Source organism: Chrysoperla carnea, chromosome 1 (genome assembly GCF_905475395.1).
Source record: "Chrysoperla carnea chromosome 1, inChrCarn1.1, whole genome shotgun sequence".
Taxonomy (NCBI): Eukaryota; Metazoa; Arthropoda; class Insecta; order Neuroptera; family Chrysopidae; genus Chrysoperla; species Chrysoperla carnea.
The window spans coordinates 113,146,856-113,171,513 of NC_058337.1; the positions used below are offsets into that span (position 1 = coordinate 113,146,856).

General features: G+C 28.6%; 1 protein-coding gene across 1 annotated transcript in view; it reads left to right on the plus strand.

Annotated features, from left to right (window-relative positions):
* Window positions 1-24,658, plus strand: part of LOC123305151 (octopamine receptor beta-2R-like) — a 181,535-nt gene that overhangs the window by 44,851 nt on the left and 112,026 nt on the right. Inside the window, exon 2 of the mRNA XM_044886780.1 lies at window positions 6,586-6,615. The gene's annotated coding sequence lies outside the window, so the exon portion shown is untranslated. The remainder of the gene's footprint in view (window positions 1-6,585; window positions 6,616-24,658) is intronic.

Sequence of the window (24,658 nt, forward strand, 5' to 3'; positions counted from 1 at the left end):
CATCACCTCCATGTAGAGAATCTAACTGGAGCACATGCTGATATGCACATGATAGGCTCATAAATATACTTATGCCTTATTACACACTCCAATAGTATTGTAAAGAGCTAGTTCGGTATTTTCTTCGCTGATTACTTCATCAATTATTTTGCAAGACTGTGTTCACCTTTTTCATATATATAGCAATTACTTAGTCAACCCACCTCAACTATAAATTAAATTATTAACTTCCTAGAGGAAGTTAATGTAACTGGGGATTTTGAAAATCTCCAGTTTTACATATTTCCGCGGTTTCAATGCTGCAGTATCTGAATCAAACCTTTTCAATGTGATGTGTGTGTGTGTGTGTGTGTGTGTGTGTGTGTGTACGTATGAGTGTATGTTTGTTCGGATTCAATTGCCTCGATTATCTCGCGAACCAGTTATGACATTAACACGTGACTGAGTTTATTCGACGCGTAATCACGTTTTTAGAAACTGAAAAAGATTTAGAAACTTCTGTTTTCAACAGAATTAGTTGACCCGGTTTTTAATGGTAATATAAAAACTGGAAAAAACTGAATAAACAGACTCTGAAAAGTGGATAAAACACATCATTTATTTATGGATATAATGATCATTCCAACATAAGCAGCAGTACATGTTCGAAGAATAATCTATGAAGGCTAACAAGACCTTTTTTTTAATGTTTTTCCTCCTCTGGGAAGTTAGTCGTGTGGACTACAAGGGTCGTATTCACACGACTACAGTACCACACCCACTATGTACTGCCAATTTTTTATTGTTGTGACCGCAGGAATCGGGCCCGGTACCTTTTCATACCGCGTATGGAATTGGTTTACCGAACTAAGTCACAACGACTCGTAGTTAAAAAAATAAACGCGAATGAATTCCCGGAAATGCATTTTTCTACAAGATAGCAGCCCGTGAAAGAGGTATATAATGGTATGACTGTTAGATGCGCGAATTTTGAACCTTTCTTGTGCCTTAAAGGAGACGACGACAGTTAGGGTTGAAGTATCGATATTTTCACAATTCTTGTTCATATTATAAAACTTTTTTAAGTACATTTAAAAAACGTCAATAAATTAAAATTTGAAGTTTTTTTTTTTAAATAAAAATATACAAAATACAAGCAAAATGGCAGAATTTGATTATTACATACGAGAATATAAGTAGAGTTCTATGAATGTAAAGTGGCACTGAGCAAAATATATATATGTATGTGTACTCATATCGACACTCTGTCTTGCTCAGTGCCACTTTGGTTTCTTAAAACTATAGTACAGAGTAGACTGCTGGAGTAAGAAGAAACCGTATTAATTCTCTCTACCGAGAAAAGAAGTAACAAAAACGATACATCTTATGATTATGACAAAATTTGACTTTGAAGAATTAGACATTCAAGTCGTTCTAAAAATCAACTAAAAATTAATTATATAAAGTCTGCTTCCTTGTATAAAATTGTGCAATAATCTGTATACAGAGGTTTAAAAAACTTATCTGCACGCCACGCCACACTATGCTTACTATGCTGAGTTTGTTTCGTTAATAGCAGCATCAGCTTCAACGTACTATGTGCTACGATCGCATCGAACGGACGCTAAAACTAAAATGTTAGCCAACTGTGAAAGATTGTAATCGTTTTCATTGCCAAACAAACATAAATAAATATAAATATAAACATGAAATAATAATTTATATAAAATTACAAAATTTGAATCAATTTTCATAATGACCGATGATGATATCTTGTAAGTGAATTTTTTTTTGGAAGTTGTCCCAGAAAACATTCAGTAACTAAAAGTTCATTCAGGCATTTTATTTATAGCCTAATAGTAAACGGTGATCAAATAAGAGATAGTCATTTTTAAATTGGAATAAAAACAAAACGGTATAAGTGTTATGTTTTAAAGATTGAATCTTTTTTTTTTAAATGATTTCATGAGAATGAACGTCTGCCCGAGGTATAAAAAAGGCTATTTTCATATTCAAAAATATGATCCCATACACTACCATGCTAAAAACATGCCTACCTTAACTAAATACAAAACCTTTTCAAATTTCTTACGATTGTCTCCTACTAATAATACGATAGGCACTCCTACGGCAAATACATCAATTTACTAGTCTTAAGCATAATTTAACCAATGTCTCCAGGTTGAAAATTCAGCGGATATCAGACCGGAAGTAAGTATCTGTGATGTATATATCTATAATTGACAAAAACAGATAACTATTATTGTCTAGAAAACAACGATGAACTGAACCAAATTCCCATGAATGTAATAAAAAAAAGTTTGAAATCATCATTTTTTTCTGTTTGTGTACATTGATTATTATCTATTTGTTGTTTTGACTGTAGGTAAATGTGACACGTTTTCCAAGTAATAAAACAGATTATAAACAATGGTGGTATAAAAAATTATCTATCTGGTAACTCGAGTTGAATACAACATTCAATTAATTGAAATTGGCCAATTTACAATTATTTCATTGTTAAACACAGTAACTTGTTGATTTTTTTACTAGCAGTCAATTTTTAGCGATGTCTTACGATAAATAAATGGACTAATTAATAAATTGGTAACAGTAGCACAAAATCGGATTATTATATTATGTTTGGAAATCAGACAGTTTGGTGTAAAATATACTTGAAACATTTTGGTAATTTATTGTATAATTTTTTATTTCAATAAAAAGTGTGTAACAATACCAAATAACGTATTCGAGACTCCAATTAAAGAAGAACAATTTATAAATAATGAATTAAATCTTATTACCATGTTTTAAACTGGGATACTATTTCTAAACTTAATGGAAACAATTTATGGAATTTGTTGCCAAAATCGCATTCTGGAAAATATTCAAAATAAATGATTATAACACAAAACTTGAAAAAAAATGTAAATCAGAATGATTTGCAGGCTAAATGAAGTCAGGGCGTAAAATTACTACTCTCCCCTTCTAAAAGCAAGCAAATTTAAGGTAAAATATGTCAAATGTACGTGATACTCATGTTTTTTTAACGAATTTTTGACGAACAAATAAATATAGAGGAAAAGTTTAATAAGAGAATACAAAAAAAAAAAAGAAAAACATTGTTATGTTATCCAAGTACAATCTTTATCTCAAGTTTGCTCCCAGTGTGAGAAATAATATTTATTATCAATATTTACAATCACAATTTATAAAAAAAAAAGAAAAGTTTTTTGTTCTTCTTCAAAAGAACGTTCTCGGAACGACGAGAGTCAGTGTGAAAAAAGTTAAACTAAATAATGTAAAATAAAATTAATAACGTCGATTATATTATCCTTATCTTATCCCTGGTTACTTTTTATCCATTCTTTCGTATAAGGATAAAATATAAATAAATATATGTATATACAAAGAATTCTTTTGTTTAGTTAACAACATTTAACTTCCATGGAATCAAACCTTTATACGCATAATTGAGCAGTTATCAATAAAAACAAAAACTTTGGAAAATTGAAAAACGCTGATCGAGGAAAAAAACTAATTAAAAAAATACTAATGCAGTATGACATGCATTGAGGGCGGATAAATTTATTCAAAGGATTGAAGAAAATACTTACTGAAACAGATTTTACTCTTTTTGGTTCCTTTTAAATAATGCTGTAGCATACAGATACACAGGCAAATTTTATCAGATCTGAATGAAAGTCTTTTTGAACCCCACTAATTTTGGGTCAAGATTTTCAACCATGATGTTATTTATTCGCTACCATTCATCTTTATAGTAAATTTCGGGACCAGGACCCCGTAATTTTAAAATATATTACATATAAATTAATTCGATACAAAATCTGAAAATAATGTGCCAAATTTAGTGGGATTACATACTTTGTTTATAAAAATCTAATATATTTTTGGATGTGATAAATCAAAATTAAAAATTTTTGATTTTGATGACGTCATTAAGTTAAAAAAAATCGAGGTTTTTGATATCACAGGCAAATTTTATCCGATTTGAATGAATGTTTTTTTGAAAACCAATAATAATTAAAATTTCTCAAAATAAAAAAATATTCCTTTTTCTTAGGTTATTATCCTTACGTTTTTTTGAAAATGCCTCTAAATATTAGCATGGATGTCAGAGGCAATATAAAGTTTTTCATTAATTTTCTCATTTAAAGTATTTCACACTTTGCATTTTAAAATATAATAAAAATGTAAGTTTTTTGTAATTTAAATTTTTGTATATATACTCTTATAAAATATATTACAAAATAGGAAAGGAAAATGTGAATGGATATATCCTCTTGATATACTCCTTAGGGATAATGATAAAGTTTTAACTAAATACAAGGATCTATTAAAATTAAATTAGAACTTCAATAATCAACTAAATAAATAGCTGAAGCTTTTGTATATTCTAACTTTATATACACAAACGACATATAGACCGATTCTTAGACCGAAAAATGGATCGGGAATCTTATCCTGACGAAACATACATCAATTCTTGGAATTTCTTTCTAAAAAATTTAACGATTGGTTCTTTGACTTTATAAATTGGACACGATTGCCATTTATACCAACGATAATTAATGTACAATTATTTGTCCGTCCCTTTTTAAAATTTGTATCAAATTCTTTGAAAAAGTAACTTACCAATACGTGTAACACTTTCAGTACTGTATTGAAGATAAAATTTAAGAAAATTTTTCAAACCATCATGGTATAGAACTAGCAATGTCACGAAAAATTAATTTCCATACGCCCGCAGTTTGAATATTTATTTTCTTATTGCAATAAATTAGCAAGGACAGTTTTTTTCGCTCTTTTAGCAATGTTAATTACATTTACCTAAAGTTTTGCCGTTGCCTAACACCGTGCCAGATATTATTCTAATTATTAAGTAAAAAGTTTACGATTTATTTTAGTGTGGTTGTAATTTTAATATGAAGCTTTGCTCGGTATTTTTTTAGTTAAAAAGACACAAATTTTATCACTAATATAAGAACCGTTTAAAACTCCACATTAATACCAATTTGAATGTCCCAGTAATGTAGTTTATTTCGTTAATTACAATATACACCAATAGATGTCAGAAGTGTCATATTTTGCAGTGTATGTTTCAGTTTTTGATAAAAGACAGATAAAACGACGTACTACTTTATCCGTACTTCATCCGTATCTAAGTCGCGTACTTCATCTCCTTCTAAGTTCAATTAGGAAAGTAATCAGCTGCATTAAAATAAACTTTCGAAATTTTTTCTAGATCTCGTATCATATTTCAAAGTATATGAAACAACATATAGGAGCAGGCTAGAAAAGTTTCTGGAAAGAACTCCAAACACAAATTTCGTCCGTATCCAAATGCCGAGCCATTTTTCGGACTGAAGATTGGTCTAATACATACTTCTAATTTTCTCTATTATACAAACGCGATATACTTAGTTGCTCCTGTGTCATCTTCTCTTATTAAAAGGGTTTTAGTGTATTATTTACAATGTTGTTGAATATATCTCGTGCGTAAATAATCAGTTCATTGTAAATGATACTTTATGTATAGTAGTAGCTTTGAAAATATTTATTTATTTTGATAAAGTGTATTGGGAATTAAAGATATGGATTTGTTGCTCCTACTGGATGTTCGTGGTGTTCATTTTGTTCTGAATAACTGTTGAAACGAAATAAAGTACTTCTTGTCTAATGGGTATTAACCGTCTAAAAGAACCAAGGAGTTGGCGTTTAATTTTGCGATAGCTTTTAAAATTACCCTATAATTTTGTTTTTAGAAGCAAACTACAAAATACAAATAAAATATGACCAGAAATTGGAATATTTTTTTCCGAAATTTCAAAACAAATATTTACTCAAAAAATTATAAAAAAAATATGCTAAAGTGGTTAAGCACTTCATAATTTCATGAAATCGATTTTAATTTAAAAAACTTGTTTTCAAAGTTTCCAAAATTGGAGTATCTTTGAAATTTTTAATATTCTTGAAAAATGGTAAATTGATTTAGGCACGAGTTTAAGAAAGTATTCATATGGTCTGAGAGACGTATAAATTCGATTTTCATCCATCTAAGACATATAAAACCAGATAAGGCTTATTTTTTATGCAATTTTATTGATTAAACAATCCAATTATAGTTTTTCTATCGAAAAATATTCTTGGCCATTTTTAATTAAATGATTTTTTCCCAGTAACTTTTATTCAGGCAAGCCTACATCATTATTTTCGTAATTAAATACTGTTTCATCTGATAACAATATCGATTGGCTAACATATCGGTGTATATTGACTTTGATTGTTCATATGGTATGAACAGATCTACAACGATCTGTTAACCAATCATAATTGGTATCAAAAGAAAGATAATATAATTACGAAAATAAGAGTATAGGCTTGCTTGAAGAAAATCGTTCATAGAGAAAAATGAGTAAAATTAATTTAATTAAAAATAGCCATGAACAAAAAAATTATAATCAATAAATTTTCAAAAAAAACTATGTCTCATCTGCTTATGAGATGGGTGAAAATCGATCTTTTTACCGTCTCTTGTACTATAATAATTTTATTTTTATTGAAATTTATTTTTTATTGTTTCAGAAATATGCAGACATATTTATTACAAATACGGTGAGTGTCAAATTCTTCACATAATAATGTTGTCTTAACAGTGACCGTCAATAAAAATTACGATTTATGAAAACAATAAAACAGTGACATTTTCTACAAATAAAAAGAAAATTATTATAGAAAAGCAAACATATCTTCTACAAGGCTAGACAAAAGTCTTTTAATATACGAATGGTATTGTAAGAAAACCTTTACATTTTCTACCTCCTTTAGGCAACACTTACTTTTCTTTTATTGGCTTGGGTAGGGATGGATAGAAGTAAAATTAAGGTTATTTTCAAAATAGATTTTGAATTAATTGTAAAGTTAGCGTAACAGTAAAAAAATTTTTATTTTTTTTTTGATTTATTTGAACGAGCTAAAAAATTTGTGTTGGACTGTTCAAAAACTTTTTCTTGTTCTAATAAGAAGATAATTAACTCTACAACACCGTTGCTTTTTGTCCGATATTCAACTAAACAGACATTTTTATACCATGTATGTATGACGTATATCAAAGTATACTAAGTTTAATCCCAAGTACCATAGGTCAATCTGGGACTTGGGTCCCATTTTGTAAACCGTTATAGATAAGACAAAAGTTTAAGTAAAAAATGTTCCTTATAAAAAATTAAACAACTTTTGCTTGAAACATTTTCTCGTAAACATCACTGCTTATCCGTGAAAGCGCAAATTAAGGACAAACCGCTGATAATTTCATTTATCAGCTTCTCAATTTCAGAGGCTGAGTTCACCTTGTTCATGCATATACCATGTACTACACCAGCCCATCACAACTATTACTTAAATTAATTTTGTTGCGAGGGCGGGAATTGAACCCGCTATCCTAAGCATACCGCGGACAGAATTGGTTACGCCTTCACCAACTGAGCTAATAGGACGACTGCAAATTAGGTTCGAACATTTTGTCTTTCTTTACTTACATGACGTAAAATAGCCAACGATTGCGTAATCAACATTGTCTTTACATGGTGTTTCAACAATAAACTCAGTCAATTGTGTTTTTATACTTGTTAAATTCGAAATGTTCATAGCGTTGTGGAAAATTAGTTACGCAGCTATATCGAAGAGTTGATTATCTTCGAGTCGAAACACGAAAAAATCTCGATAACCTCCTCTGTCAATATTTTCGTTTAAGTATCCTGAGCATAAAGATGTCACAAATTTTTGACCTTTTACAAATAAGTTCAAAAATGGCCACTGCTTCTAGATTCTAGCGATTTTCATCTACATTCAGACTAGTCTGAAACTATTGGCTGGTTGCCAGACTTTTGTCCATGCCTATCTAGACCTCATTATCAAAGTTATATAAATCGTATATAGTTTATATGACATTTATTGCTTAACTGTGTTCCTCCTCTCCGCTTCGTCGTGTATATGATAACACATATTTATGACATAGAAAATAGTTCATTCGACGATTATTACAACGGGCACTAGATGAATGGAACGAGTAGCGGGGCAAGGAAAAAGTGTTGTGTATAGAGGTTATGCATATACACGGTATCTCTGACCACCCTTAATACCTAGTTTAAAGCTAGATATAATGATTATTTCAATTAAGGTAGTACGAGCGCCAAGGCAGGTTTAGACTTGTGGTTGAAATTATTTGTACCTTATTTTCAACTTTGATAATGAATTTTGTTATAACTTCATGAATGTAGACGTAAAATAAGAATACAAATTTTCGATACCTGCCTTGGTTTTCGAAATATCGAAAGCTAAACAATTAAACTAAATTTTCAATTTTCGATAGTTTGAAAATTACTCCAAATATCGAAAAATTATATTCTTAAATATTGTCAATATTGTCAATTCATAACATAATTCACCACCAAAATTGAATATATAAAGTTTTTTTAATTTTTGTCCCCACTACCGTGCTCGTACATCCTTAACTAGTCGGACACAACGGTTTTTCCACCGACTTGTTTTGGAGAAATCTATGAAATAATATCATCCATCTACCGTTTTTCCACCAGACCATTGTTAAATATGATTACTTTTGAAGTCATTTATTTATTTAAATATTCGGGCAACTCCCCCTAAAATTTTCAGAATTGATTTAGACTTAGTCCAACTTCACATAAAAAAAACAAGCCTTTTATCCAAAATTGCCTTGGCGACAGTGCATCCTTAAATAAACAACTTTCTTTAAATGTATGCTATCCATGTAAGCATTAAAGCTTTGTCCTTTATTTTATGCAGAACTTACAATTATTTCTCACCACCCGTATGATTATTCACAAATCATACAAATTTTGACCAAAAAAGAATATTTTAAATAGAGCATGATATTTTTCCCACACTCATACTCAAAATTCCACGATTATTCTTCAGAAAAATTGAAATTTTATCCTTATTAGGACCCTAAAAATATTTCCTAAAATGCTTCATATTCCATTTCTCATATATTTTTGTATAATATACAATTTTGTAACGAAACTTCCTTGTCTTAAACTATAACTTTGGCTTGGAGTACGAGGTTGAAACTAATCCCGCGTTCAATAAAGCGCATTTATATGGAAAAATGTTATAATTTTGTGCATCAAATCGTTTGTTCAGCTTGAAAAGAAGTGATACAAGTGGTCTGAGACACCGTATATATTATAGTGAATATTTTAAATAATATCTCGAAATGGTATGTAGGTTATTTTAACACTATGTATGATGCTATGTGCTATAAGCATATAAAACGTAATTGTCTTCAAGATAGAGCAGAGGAATTCAAGTTCTATATTAATATTCTATTTAAAAACATGCTATACAGTATTGTACAGTTAACATGACAAAAATATTTTCAACTTAAAGTATAATATCTAAATATAAACATAAAATATATACAGTATGTGTTGTATATCATGGCTCCATATGAATTTAACTCCATATATATGTGTGCATTACGTGCTTAACAAAATCTTCATTGATCGCAAACCCAAAATATTATATCATGAAGCTTGTATGGTCATACACCTTTAAACTTTTGTTTCATCTCTAAAGGTTTACAAAATAGATCCTACGGACCCAAGACCTTGACCTATGCTACTCATTTACAAACTCTAACTCACTTTTTACGTCCTGAGTACGCGATGAAAATTTCAGCTTGATATCTCTTTTCGTTTTCGAGTTATCGTGTTCACAGACGGACAACCGAAAATGGACTAATGATTGGACTGGTGATTTTTTGAACACTTATACGAAAATTTAGTTCATAGCATCAATATTTTAAGCGTTACAAACTTGGGACTAAACTTAATATACCTTGATATATATTACATATATACATGGTATAAAAAACTAACAGTACAGTTATCACTTGTGTAATATTTTCAATCAAATTATAAAAATTGATGTGTGTAAAAAATTTATTTATATATTTTAAGAAGTGTCAAGGGAATAATATTTCGATTCGAAACAGAAGTAAACAAACAAACAAAAATATTATAGATGGCGCCGTATAAAAAAGTAAAAGTAAGTGAAGTGTGAATGTCAATAGAACAAAAGGTTCTGTATCTCAATGGATAGTTTCTAGTTTGCACTAGTAATATCAAAATTTATATTATCAATAAATAATACCACTTTTTAAGAAAGTTCTATTAAGAATAGGATTTAATCTTGATGTCGAATTTTCCATATTACCCATAAAAATGTAAAACAAGACTTGATACCATGACAAAATTTGAAAGTAAAATTAAAATTGATTAAAAAACGAAGAAGTTATAAGAATGCAATCAAAGATTGCATTCAAAGGTTGTACATCTTCTTTTAGCAAAACTAAGTTTTTTGTGTAGTCTCTATGGCGATACCCACGTATGACGTTACTAGTGGGTATCTTCCTCTTTGTTTATTTTAAACGTTCATCTCTTGTATACTAGTAAATATTAAAAAACAACTCCACTTTTCTATTCGTGAAGTGAGAACTCTTCAACAAAATTGACATACTAACTTTTCATAGGGAGAATCAAAAATTTGTTGCCTTTCGAAGCTTTGACACTTTTGGAAAATTTCGAGAAAATAAATATTTCAAGAGCTACACCATATATTAGAGAGATAGAGCATGAAGTCGAAATGCATGTTTTCAAGATTGCAGATATTTGAGTAAACTTTCATTTTGAGGCCAATTGAATTATCATCAATGTTTCGATTCAGAAATTTGTCTTTTTAAAAATGGACTATGAGAGACTGTATTTCAGTTTTCTTCTGAAATCTCGAAACCTCACCAAATTGGGCAAAAATGATTCAAGCATCCTTCCTACTTCTTTATTCATCGTACATGTATCAGAAATGAACAAAAAAATACACTGCTTAAATACTCTGTATATATTGAATATGTTATAGTAGTATACAGTTTAGAAGATGGATTATTATGTCTAAACATATAAATATGTCTTGTCTAATTAGTAAGTAGTCGGTCAGGAAGTAATATTCATATATCTAGCTTATACTAGTAAATTTCAAGTCATTATTATGTTACAAAATCCTAAACCATATAGAAATATACTTTTTACCCGAAATAAAATAACTTTATCCTGTTAAAAAAGTTTAATGATAATTCAAAAAACATTCACTGTCACAAACAACTAACAAAGTTTTTTGTCACCGAATAGAATGTTTTGTTCGTTTTAATTTTATTATTGATTTACGCACCTGACATTTCGAAAAGTGTACCTATTAAATATATACGCGACGTATTCGAGAAAAGTATACAAGTAGGAATATTCATACAAATAAGGACGTACAACAGGAGAATAAGCAATCAAGTTGATGCGAATTATGTGACACATTATGAAAATGAAAATGTAATTTTTATTATTATTATTATTATTATTCCCGTTCTTATTCCTGCACCGTTTTATATTAAATAAACAAATCATTCATATTTAATTAGATTAATTTTCTAGATTGTACGATGAATTTCGAAGAGAAAGAATTAATGTGGTGTGTTCTTCTTTTCTGATTTATTTTCATTGTCTTGAAATATTTACTCTAGAAACTTTCTTGAACGCAAGGAAACAAATCGGGTTTTAAAAAATATAGTGGTGGTTTGAATTCTCAAAAAATTCTTTTCTCTAGCACATAAATTATTTTACAATTAATCCTAAATGTCACAATAAGTCCTACGTTCTGGTGATATTTGTCATTGCTTACCATTTATCTAAAACTTTCGTTAAAGAGCGCTGCCTTGTAATTCTCGGACCTACAAAATTTCTAATTAAGTTTAAAGCTTTAATAAATAGTAACTTGATAAATTGATTAATTGACTTGATTAATAAATGAAAACATTATTGGCTTGAAATTTAGGAAAATGGAGTATCCAACGCTTAATATAGTTTTTGGTCTTCATGTCAAGCGATGGCAGCTCGTAGTCTTTTAGAAGCGATTATATTTATATTTTGTATTAAGTATTGGCTAAAAATTGAATACAATTTTTCTTTTAAATTAAATACCATCTTATACCGAAAGAAAATATTTACTTTCTTTGCATCTGCTAACTTCAAAATGACGTCAAAATCGTTCGGTAACTTCAATTAGATTTAATAAAATTTTAAATTTTGAAATAAAAATAGTTTTGTTAAAATTAAATACTCAATTAATTAATAAAGTCACAGACAAAATCCTTGATTAATGTAATTTGTTAATAGAGTTAAGGTCACACACATAAAACTATTTTTATAATCTATCACATAGAAATCAATTCGTTGGTAAGCGCCTCACTTGATAATGGCTCGCTTCTTCACCTAATTTTTATATTACAAATAGATTGTAATTGTTTGAATTGGTTTTTCAGGGGAAAAAAGTAGGAAAAATTATCCGGAAAAAATCAGGGATACTAAAATTGTTTGTATTTGTTTTCTATAAGCTCCAGACGATACAGTTTGATAGAAGGCTAATGGGGGAATAAGGTAAAAAGGTGGTCAAGTCGAACGGGCTTAAAGGGTAAGATTAAAGCACGTGGAATATTGTGTGATACGTGTAATTTGTTTGTGAGAAAACCGAATAAACAAAACAACGTCATTATTAACTAGCTGTCCACAAACTTGGGAATCGATGGGAAAGAATTGGTTGACCAGAACCATTTCTTGGGATACCGAAAAACAAAATTAAAACTAAAATAAAGAAATGGATTATACACGAGGAAATGGCTGCAGAGCTCTCATAAAAGGCCGCGGAGCGTCTTCAACTAAGGAAAAATTATTTGAGGTCTCTTATTGACATCCTTACTGATCATTCTAAACTCAAAAAGCAGATGCAAAATCCATAGTCTCAACGGCATCACCACATAGCATGGAATTGTCCCTACTCAAGTGAAATAAATAAACTGCCACCCAAGAATATCCTAATGTTTATTAAAGCTGTTTGACTTTTGAAGCAAAAAAGGTACAATATAGATCGTAGTACAAATTATATTCTGAAGTTACTCCTAACTCATGTCTAATCTTACAAATTTTGAGTAGTAAAGCGAAGCAAACGGCTAATGGCTAGTAAATTGACATATAAGAGTATCATTATTAATTTATGTTTCCAATTCTATTAATAACACTTTCTGTTGTATACATATACATTCCACATGTATATTAACTTATAAATTAATACGTAATTAATTTTAATTAAAACAAATTACACATTATACAGATAATTACAGACATAATATTAATAATAATATATACAAATGATTACAATCGCAACTAATAAATTACAATTACCACTTCAAAAAAACATACCAAGAAATGTCAAACAAATTCATTAAAATAAAAATATAATAATAATAAGTATTGTGAGTTTTAAAGAAATGTGTTTGAATCACAAGATGTGTGATTCAGGCCAAGTCAATTATGTGATTCGTTTATGAGATTTTAGCAAAGTGCAAGCGGTTGCTTTCATTTTCCACCAACTGAGCTTTTAAAAAATATTAACATATTTTACAAGGAATTTTTAAAAGCTCAGTTGGTGGGAAATGAAAGAAACTCCTCGCACTTTGCTGAAATCTCATGGAATGTGTTTCTTAGGTGTCAAATATCATTAGTAACGTATGAGTTAATGGCGCAAATGTTTCTATTTGTTAAACAAATTGTTAATTTATACAACATTTTACTAGTATAGATCATATTTTCCATAGATACTCGTTGTTTTCATTTATCAAGCCGAGGATAGGGTCTGGTGCGATCCTAGATGTTCACACGAATTACTTTCCCACTAAACAAATAGTTATAAAAAAAATAAAATAAAAATAAAAAAATGATAAAAACTCGGCCGACTCGACCGAATATTCTTCGATTGACCCCTCAATGAAGTAGATATAATTTTTCTTTGCGCGATATTGATCAGGAAAGAAAACTCACCGTGTCGAAACGACTCGACCGAATACTATGAAATTCTTTTCGAATCATATTACCTTTAATACGCTTCGATTGACAACCCAACCAAATGTCCACGAACAAACGTACAAAGAAAACACACACATACTTCCTCTCCAAATTGGTGTTAATACCTTATCCTGATCATGGAACGTAAAGGTATGTTGGAAATTTCGACTTAATAAAAAAGAATCGATTCCTGATTTAAAATCACTTGAATCAATGCATTATTAAAATAATATTTGTAAAACATATTTTGTTTTATATATGAGCATCCCGTTAAAATGACATTAAACAGTTGGAATAGGAACAATTCGAAATTTGCTTTAACTAATTTTAATTTGAACATTTTGCTATTTATATGAATATTTTCAAGGGCAATGTTAAGCGTTTTCATCAATTTGAACTTTATTTATTTAAAAATAAATTTTATGTTTTGTAAGTAGTGGTTGGTATGTTTGCTATAAAATTTATTTCTTGCAATAAATTTTGCTAAGTATTTTGTTTTATGTGATACAAAAAGATTCATAAGTGTAAATTGAAGAAAATTAGTTTTTAAGTACTTGTGATAATGGCCTTTTATTTTACTTCTGTATACAAACATGATTACAAAAACCGTTGGCCAATTTTGTTAATCTTACACTACGATATAGAGCTAACATTTTTTCCATTTTGACTTATAAACTTAACTGTAAACGCTACATTTGTAATCTACCAATGAAAGTAAGCGCTACATTGATAATGTACCAACGTACGAAAGGAATATAGTTCCTACCAGGTGTCCCACAATACCTCTCGATCTTTTATATTTATACGTGTGAGTTTTAATTTGTGCGAAAAAAAATATACTGTGATTTCTTTCAATACCTCCACAGCAACAGGTTATTCAGCTTTATATAGAGGATACATACCATATAAAATTTTTGTATTTGGCTTTCGAATAAGAAATTTAAGCTATTAATAATGGATGCCAAATTTGAAGTGTCTTCTTCCTGTAAAAGTTGGTCATTACTTTAGATATCGTCGTAATCATTATCATGAAATTAGTAGAATATTTTAAGCTTAAATTAGTTATTAATATCATCAAGTCTACAAATCACGCAAACTTATCAACTTGCCAACAGTGTCGAAAATATCACTAAAAACATTAAAGATAAAACCTGATAAGAAAAGAATAATTATTTATACTGAGAAAAAAATTTTCAAGGCTAGAAAAAACGATTTACTACAGGTATTTCATTGCCAAGGTATCATCGAGACAGTAAGTATACATATTGCTGTTGAGAGTAATTTCTTATCAGTATAGTATACCAGTTTTTTTGTGAGAAGGAAAATTTTCCAATATGCAAAAATTCGTTTTTTTCAGTGTACTTCGTATCTTCAGTAAGACTCGATGAATTTCAGCAGTTAAGGAGATATCGTTATATTCGTCTTAAAAACCCAAGTGCTCTTAGATAAATGTTTGAATAAAACGACAGAATAGCGGATTTTTGGCGCAAAATAGTTATACGTTAATAAAAAAAATAAACCAAACCTATCGAGTAGGGTATCAAAATAAAGGAAATCAATTGTCTAAAAATAAACTATCAAGAACGTTATCAACTCTCGTAACATTTGCTTTCATTGAAAAAATTTCTCACGGCATGCATCAACATGACGCAATCTTATATTAATAACCTTCTTTTGCACATTTCATTCAGTTGACTGACAGACAAATCATCTTTTATTCTGACATGATAACCCAATTACATTTACCAAACGTACCAAACAAATGATGATGAACATTACGCATAGACCGTAAATAAATTCATCACTATCATGGTCATTTCTATTCTGGTAGATTGCGTGACAACATTATATTTATATATATATATATATATATATATATATATATATATATATATATATATATATATATATAGGTTGAAGTAAAAGGAGGAAAAAAAGAAAAACAATTTTCTCCCGAAACATTCTTTTTAATTTTTTAATAGAAAGTATTGCCATCAATCCGAAAATCCAATAAAAAAATTTGCGAGGGGCGCAATTGCAAAAATTCATGTATTCGTTTTTGAGTGTAGGTCTGTGAGTTTGTCCATATCTAATTTCTATAGCGCGTAAAATTGCTGGAGAAAGTACTCAATTTATTCCAAATTGGCAGCAGCATTCTATGAGGAATGCTACCCCCATTTTCAATAGATTTTCAATATTTGGGACTAGAAAAGGAGGTAAAAAGGAGTAGAGAAGCGCATTGACTTGGCATTTCTCAGTTTATGTTAGTGAAATATTTGATATTAGCTAAGTGCAGAAATAAGTATGCAATCATATAAAATAGATTAATTTAGAGCACTACAATAATTTACTTAAACTTTCTTAAACTTATTAAGGATATAATAATTTGTAACATTTACTATCAAAGGTTGAAATCGACTAACCGTCTCTAATTAGAGAAATTAAAAAGTTTGGATCATTAACACGGAGAGCATAGAAGTGGTTGTGTTTTAAACAAATTTTTTAGTTATAAAAAAAACCAACTGTTAGAAATTTGCATAATACTAACGGTTTATTGATGTATTTGTTCGAAGTTCAAAAAAGAAAACCAGAAAACATTCACTATTTTATTGTTGAGGTATAATAATCCAAAGCTAAAACATTTCATTGTTCAACAGGAACAACTATAGGTAGAGTTTTGTGGTTGAAGATACAAATCTGTATTAGATATCCGTGTGGCGATTGACGCAAAACTGTATTATTCAATACTATTTATTTATCTCGAAAGAGGCTGAAAAATATTTCAGTAATGACTAATATGAGAGAAAAATGGTGACTGAAACGCGTGCATAACAGTTTGAGAAGTTAGTTTTCCAATTTGCTTTCCAGGGAGTCAAGAGCTCAATAACTTTTCTACTTGAAACTCTCATCCTTTTACTCCGATGCTAACCTCATAGAACTTGGTTAGCTGTTTCGAAAAATTAAAAACGACTTTATCTATATAATCGAAAAAAAAGGAAGAAAAAACGAGATTGGGTGAAATACAAAAATTTTTAAGCATAGGGACTATGATAATAACGTTTCTAGCCCAACCATTTAGATAGTAACCTTTTAGTTCCAATCAGTAAAGCGAGATCAGATGACTCGATTTCTAGTACTGTTACTGAGTGATCTGATAATAATTTATTTAAGCCAATTACTATAAGCAAGTAATTCATCTGTACCTTATATGCCATATCCACCACAGTTTGTTCTTTTTATACTTTACTTCTTTTTTGCACGTTGGACAGATGATTAATAATATTCTATAAATATAATTAAAATAACGAGTGAACAATTTAACTAAATATAATGTTATATAATTAATTAAAGGCTTTTGCCTGAAAAGGTGAAGCCATCAACCAAATATACAGTCGGGTAGATATGGTAAAATAAACCTCACATATAATGTATATACATATATAAAGCTTGTTCTCCTTTGCATCGGTGTACTAACCTGATTGTAAATAGAAAATGATAGTGCTATTACAATGGTATACGAAGTCTTTTTCTACTTATACAAAGTGTAAATAGGATAGAACACGTTAAAACGAATACAAAAGGTAGCAAGTCGATTCGGTTTGCCGTACCTTCTACACAAATATCTTCAACCCTTAATTTATGTGAATGTGTGTGTGTATGTATGTATAAGCTTAGGAAATCCTTTAATATAAATTGCATGATACTTAAGTTTTCTGTATGGAGAACAAAGCTTTTTTTGATTATGCTACTTTTTTTCCTATATCGTTGACGTTTTGATAAATTTGGATAGTTAGAAAACATACTATATAAACATATTTATATAGTTATAGATAATTTTTTTACCTTGGCCATATTTTATATGTTGTTAGAGAAGCTCTCGGCCCAACTATTGCTTTTGGCCGATTTATTTTATCTTATCTAGAACAGCGATTCGCAAAAAAAGTCAATAATCTACCAGGCGACTGAACTGTTTTTAGGGAGTGGTTGGTTTTGATCAATAATTTAATAAGGGTGTTCTTGATGAAAATTTCTTAAAGATCCTCTGCTTATCCAAGTTTGTGATTAAATCTTCCCTTGGAAAATAGGTGCTTTGAATATTTCAAGTAGCTTTATTTCATTTTATGAATCTGTGGAAGTTAGCGTACGTACGAGTATTCAAGTGTATAACTGCCAAGTGTTAACTTTGACAGTGAAGCGGAATTCTCAAAGCTACGGGGGCAAATAGACTAAGTCAGGGAAATAGATTCAGTGTGAAAATTTGCATGTCATGACATTTCCTTGACACAACATTTCCATTAAAATTATCTTATCTATATTTCACTCTATCTATCGGAGTATCTTGAACGGCTTTCAAACTACTCAATAGTGCATAGTTCTCACATCTCAGCTCTAGCTGTGAATAACTTGCAGAAACTTGGCATCTATCAACTGCTGAGGCGAAAATATATTTCGAATTAATTTTAATTGAAAAACTTGTGTTCTTTGAACAAAATGTAAAATCCTTAAGCGTAAAGTGACGTAAGGAGAATCACTTTTCGAAGCTGAGAGACTTGTGACAGACTTAAAAGTGCACTCAACTCGACGATCGTTTTATCGCCGTATAATGAATGAGTCCATCTAATTGAAACCTTTTTAAAAAGAAGCATGTGCTTAACATGGTTGCTGATCATGAGTTTTATGCTCAAAATTTGCTCGTACGTTTAAACACCATCAGCTTTTACTCCCAGAAAGAATTCTTAGACAGTTCCTTATTTTGAAAATGATATTTTTGAAATAAAAACTTGTTCCAAACCATATCACACAACATGACTTGTGTGTATTAAAGAACTAGAAAGTCTTTCTGTAACGTAAACTTTAGTTTATTTATATTCTGAAAACAAATCGAATTCCCGTAACGAATTTTCCTGACTGACGGATCATTTGACACACAAAACAAACAAGATAAAACTAAAATTTATTTTTAAAATCACTTGAGACTTACGTAAAATATTTCAAAACGAAAATTCAAACGAAAATTGTCTACTTTATAATATATATTGTTCTACTACCATACTTTTAACCATTCCTGTGTGAAGCCTCATACTATGGTGGCACTTTTTACATTTAGGCTGTCGTCATTTCGGACAGGACAATAAATTATACCTACGAGTTAAGAATAAAAAAAAAATTTAGTCAAAAAATACAATTGAAAAGGGTAAGTACTTTTACACAACCAATGCTGATGGTATTTAAGAGCTATAAGTAGTCTTTTATATTTAAAGCATTTATTAACTTCAAGAAAGAAAAAGTGAGAAATCTCTTATTATTATCCCTTGTATAGCAAGCTGATTCGTAAGAAAAAATCGAGCATCTTTATTTGAAAATGATTCATTCGTTAAGGAGATATGCAAGGAGTGAATAATATTAGGGATTTCATTAAAACTTTATAAATACATTTTTTGATTAACAAAGTTTCCAAAAATCACGAAAATTCCTGGGCATCGTTTGTTTTATTATTATTTTATCCTTCAAAGTTGGCCGAAAAAATTGATGAATCATTTAGGTTATCCTTTTCAATTGGATATTTCTATATCAAAAAATCTAGAGAGTGTGATAGAAAACTATCTAAAATATTAAGACAATCTTGTAGTTTATAATACCATAAAAAAATAAGGTTGTCGATGATATAAAAACAAAATTTTATTTCAATTATGAGTCCATCGAAGATCCATCATTTGATGAACAGAGGCGACTATACTTAGAGTATTCATGATGGAAGAGGGATATCTATATTATGAAATTTATAAGCAGCACTTGCACACAATATATTATATATTTTTATAGTTTCGTTGCATTGTAAAGCTAAAAATACAACATTATGTGACTACAAAGCATGTATTTAGTTTATATGTATGTACCATCCAATAAACTAAAACTTTATTATGGTTATGGCTATATATTCGAAATTGTGGTCTGAAAAAAATATGAGCAAAATATAATTGCTAAATTTTTTTTTCCTGGATCAATTAGTTTCAATTAGGAGAATCACAAGTTTTTTACCTCAGTACGGGCTCACAGTTAGTTTGCATTTGAATAATCCCTAAGAAGTGATGGATATCTTAAAATGAATAAGAAATTTGTCAGTTTGATATGCCGAAAATGATATATATACTTGATCACCAAGAATGTTTACTCAGAATGGCATTTAGAACCATATAAGCAGCAGTTTTTATTATTATATTACACTTGATAATAATTTTTTTAATAATTAATATAAAACTGTACCTACTCTTTATGTTTTGTATGGGGTAAAAAAGTTATTATTTTTAATCATGGCTGTTAAAATAAATGATTAAGCCTTCATTTTTACTTAGTATCTTAACTTGGATTTTAAGTTTATTAATAATTTTCTCGTGGATCATAAATTACTTATTTATCAAATAATATGGTGTATTTTTTTTTATTTTACTCTTTTGTCTTTTCTTTTACAGTAATGGAAATTTTTTTACAGATGAATTAACATGAAAATGATTTGATGAATGGTACACTTTACAAATTCTAGATCCTCATTTTATGTAAAATATTTGTCATCTGAGTAAATGATAAAAAGTCAATACTAGAATGCACAAAATATCTTTGTAAAAGCTTCTTTTTTTTATAGAAAATCAAAACTTTTTTTTTTTTAGAATATCGTAATCGTATTCATTCGAGAGCTGCTAAGAGATTCTTCGTATTTGTTTTTCATTGCGAGTTAACTCGAATCCAGAACTTCTCCATGAGCTAATACCTGGAATGTATGTAGGATCGATGTATTGAATGTAAAAATACACTTCTTCTTCAAGTCAATTGCATTATCAGGTACAATATTGACGTTTAAATAATATGTATAGGTATCTTCAGGCATAAGTAGTGGATTTGATTATATTGAATAATTCACAACCAGATGTGCCCTGAATGCTCTTCCACGTCGAATGCACGTATATAATTTTATAAGTTTATATTGAAAGTTGAATTATCTAATTTGTTTTAATTTTAAAGATGTTTTTCATTTTTACCGTTGTTAATAAAATCATTTGATAGTCGGTAGGATAAAATTATTTTGTTTTTTAATTTTGTCAATTTTCCTTTAAAATTCTTGTTGAATATCAGTGCTTGTATTTTTTTTTATAAATAAGGTTAAATAAGTTTAATAAACAGGAAGATTTACGTAGGACAAAATGACGACTATTTTTCTCCGAAAATATCGAAAATTTTTTGAATAATTTTCGAAGTTTATTTTGTTTATTTTATTACCAAATATAATTTTTTTCGATGTCTTTTTGAAAATTGGCACATTTGATAGCTTTTTTTTGTCGGTTTATTATGAAAGAAAACATCAATAAACTTAATAATTGAAGCTACACCAACGAGTTTTCAACTCTCTGTTTTTTATAATTTTAGAGAAAGTAGGAGCTAAAGTTCTACCTTAATTTGGACCCTCACACAAAAAACAAAGATGTTAACGAAAGGACGTTTCAAACAAAAGTTGTTTATTTTTAGATAAGGGACATTTTTTGCACTTAAATTTTTTCTTTCGGTTATAACTTAAAAGATGAACCCATAACCCAAATGGCCTATACTGATTCTTCACGAATTACGGGCAGAAGGACGAGCGGACGAATGAAAAGATGAAAATGAGCCAAACTAAGTAATTTTATGAACACCTATGTCAAAATTTTTCCTGTAGCATCAATATTTACCCAAGTATTACAATCTTGGGACTGATTTACTTAATTTAGAGTGAAGAATATTATAAATATATATATTTTTTAATTATTATTTACGTATCCAACTTTATATATTCAGATATATTTCATATAAAGGGTATAATGGTGAATTACTAAATGTTTTGAAAATGAATCTCGGCTAAGAAAAACTAACTAATGGTCAAATTCAGATAGGGATGAGCTATATAGAAGTTTATATTGTCGCTTACTGGGGTTTGAAAAAATTTTTATGATATTAGGTCAATTCTTGCAGGAACAAAAATTAAAAATTAAGTATATTAATTTTAGAAAGATAAAACAACTCTTAGACTCAATATAAGTTAAAATTTGTTTTTCTTATTAATTTTACAATTTTGTTTTTGTGTAGATACAACTTGTATTTCTAAAAGTTAGCCAGGAATTTTTAAACATTTCTACTCCACCAACCACGTTAACTTCAAGAAATTTCTTAGTAATAAAACCATTTATATAAAAAATATTTAATAATTTTTCCGTTGATTTTTAATATATTTTCAACCCACGCACCAATATTAAATATTTAAGATCAATAATGATGGTACAAAAAATTTTTATAAAATTAAATGTTTTACTCATTTTGCGAATTAACAGATTAAGTAAACAAAATTCTGTATGAGTATTGTACGATTAATGCGAACGTTAAGAAACGAAGAGATAAAAAAAAAAAAAAACATGGCAAATAAAAACTTAAAAATTTATTTGTACAGTTAAAATACATGGCTGCTGTAGATACATGTTTGTAAGAACACAAAATATAATAAAAAATATATGTATATAATATATAAACGTAAATAAACATTAAATTAAAAAGAAACTTTGTAGGCGGGAAAATGTACTTTCACTTTTTATATTATATTCTCAGTTCATGTATAAATGAGGTCAGAAAAAATGATTACACTATTTGAAATACATCTGGCATCTATTGGGCAAATTAAGCAAGATTTATGTTACGTAAGGAGATATGCAGGGATTGAATAAAATTAGGGATTTCACTAAAACTTTATAAATACTTTTTTGATTAACAAAGTTTCCAAAAATCATAAAAAATTCACCATCGGGCTGTTTATTATTATTTTATCGTTCAAAGTTGGCTGGAAAAATGATGAATCATATAGGTTATCCTTTTCAATTGGATATTTATATATCAAAAAATCTAGAGAGGGTGATAAATAGCTATCTAAAACATTAAGACAATCTTGTAAATTATAATAATACCATAAAAATATAAGGTTGTCGATGATATAAAAACAAAATTTCAATTTAAATATGAGTTCATCGAAGATCCATCATTTAATCAACAGAGACGACAATAGTTAGAATATTGATGATTGAAGAGCGATATCTATATTATCAAATTTCTAAGCAGCATTAGCACACAATATATTATATATTTTTGTAGTTGCGTGGTATTGTAAAGATAAAAATAACTCATTAACTGACTACAAAGCATGTATTTGGTTTATATGTATGTACCGTGCAATAAACCAAAACTTTTTTACAATACTGTAGGTCTACAAAAACAAATGAACACATTTATCTAAAATTATTTTAACAATTTTGAAGCAAATGTCTTTAAAAGAATTAATAAATTGTTTTCAAAGTTAAATAAGATATGTTTTTGATAAAAAAAAAGGGTCTTTATTAATAATAATACATAATATGCTTTACTGATATACGCGATACGCAGTACTAAATACAACTTAAACGTGCGTTGAAATTGACGTCCATGTGAACATACAATGTCTTACTTGACTGCGTCCTTTGACACCATCATGGGACTGTCACTTGAACCAATAAGTTTTAATATATAATAATATTTTCGATATCATTCAATCAGCTTAGTAGATTCTAATTTGTGGAATATGATTGTACTGATGGTTACTGATAATTGGATTTTCAATTTGCGTGTAAATAAGAAATTTTCAAATAATTTTTTTTTTTTTTTTTTTGGTATATGTTTGTGTAAATCGTTTTTATTATTTTCATTTCATTTTCAATTATCAAATATTAAATTAAATTTTTAATTTACTTAATTTAGAGTGAAGAATATTATAAATATATATATTTTTTAATTATTATTTACGTATCCAACCACTTTACTTATTTCAACAATTTAAAATTGTTTATTAATTTGTTCATTTTAATCAAATACGTAAAGAATACAATAATAACAATTGCGTTTGTTTATGAACAATTTTGAATGATATTTACATAAATCTTCAAATTTTTAATTGGTTTAGGATGGAACTTTATCATCAAATTTGTACAAATATTAATTTTATTTGTCTTTGAATCATAGAATGAAGAATAAAAAGGAAGGAAGGCTGATTATTTCACTTTACAAAAATGAACAAGTATTTATAGATCCTATTATATACCTAATCTAAAAGAAAGAAGGTAGAATTGAATCCACCATCTGTAAACCTTTCTGTTTTCACAACAACATATCCTGTACCTAATATACTTAAATATTGAAACTTTCCTCTATAATTGTATTCAATGGTTAAATTCTGGCAAAGTTTGTTTTAATTATTTGAAGTGTTTACTTTTTATCCTATAGGAGTTATAAAAAAAGCATACACTAAAGGATACTAATTATTTTAAATCGACTTAGTATTAAAAAAGGGAACAATTTGCCATGATTTTTGAATGAATTTGAACATAAAATGAATGTTCAATTTAATTCTGCGGAAGTATTTCATGCATTTTTTCTTAGTTTCTTTTCAAATGATTAAAGACATACCAAAATAATTGATTATTTCAAATTAGCAATTTTTTTGCCTATATTTTCATAAAACAAGTGAACTTTATTCAACGCGACGTATTCAATTACGGATTCTTATCTTTTTCAACATAGTAGTGCAAGGAATTAATTTCTTAGGGATAGAAATTTAAGTTTTTTAATTTTTCCTTGAA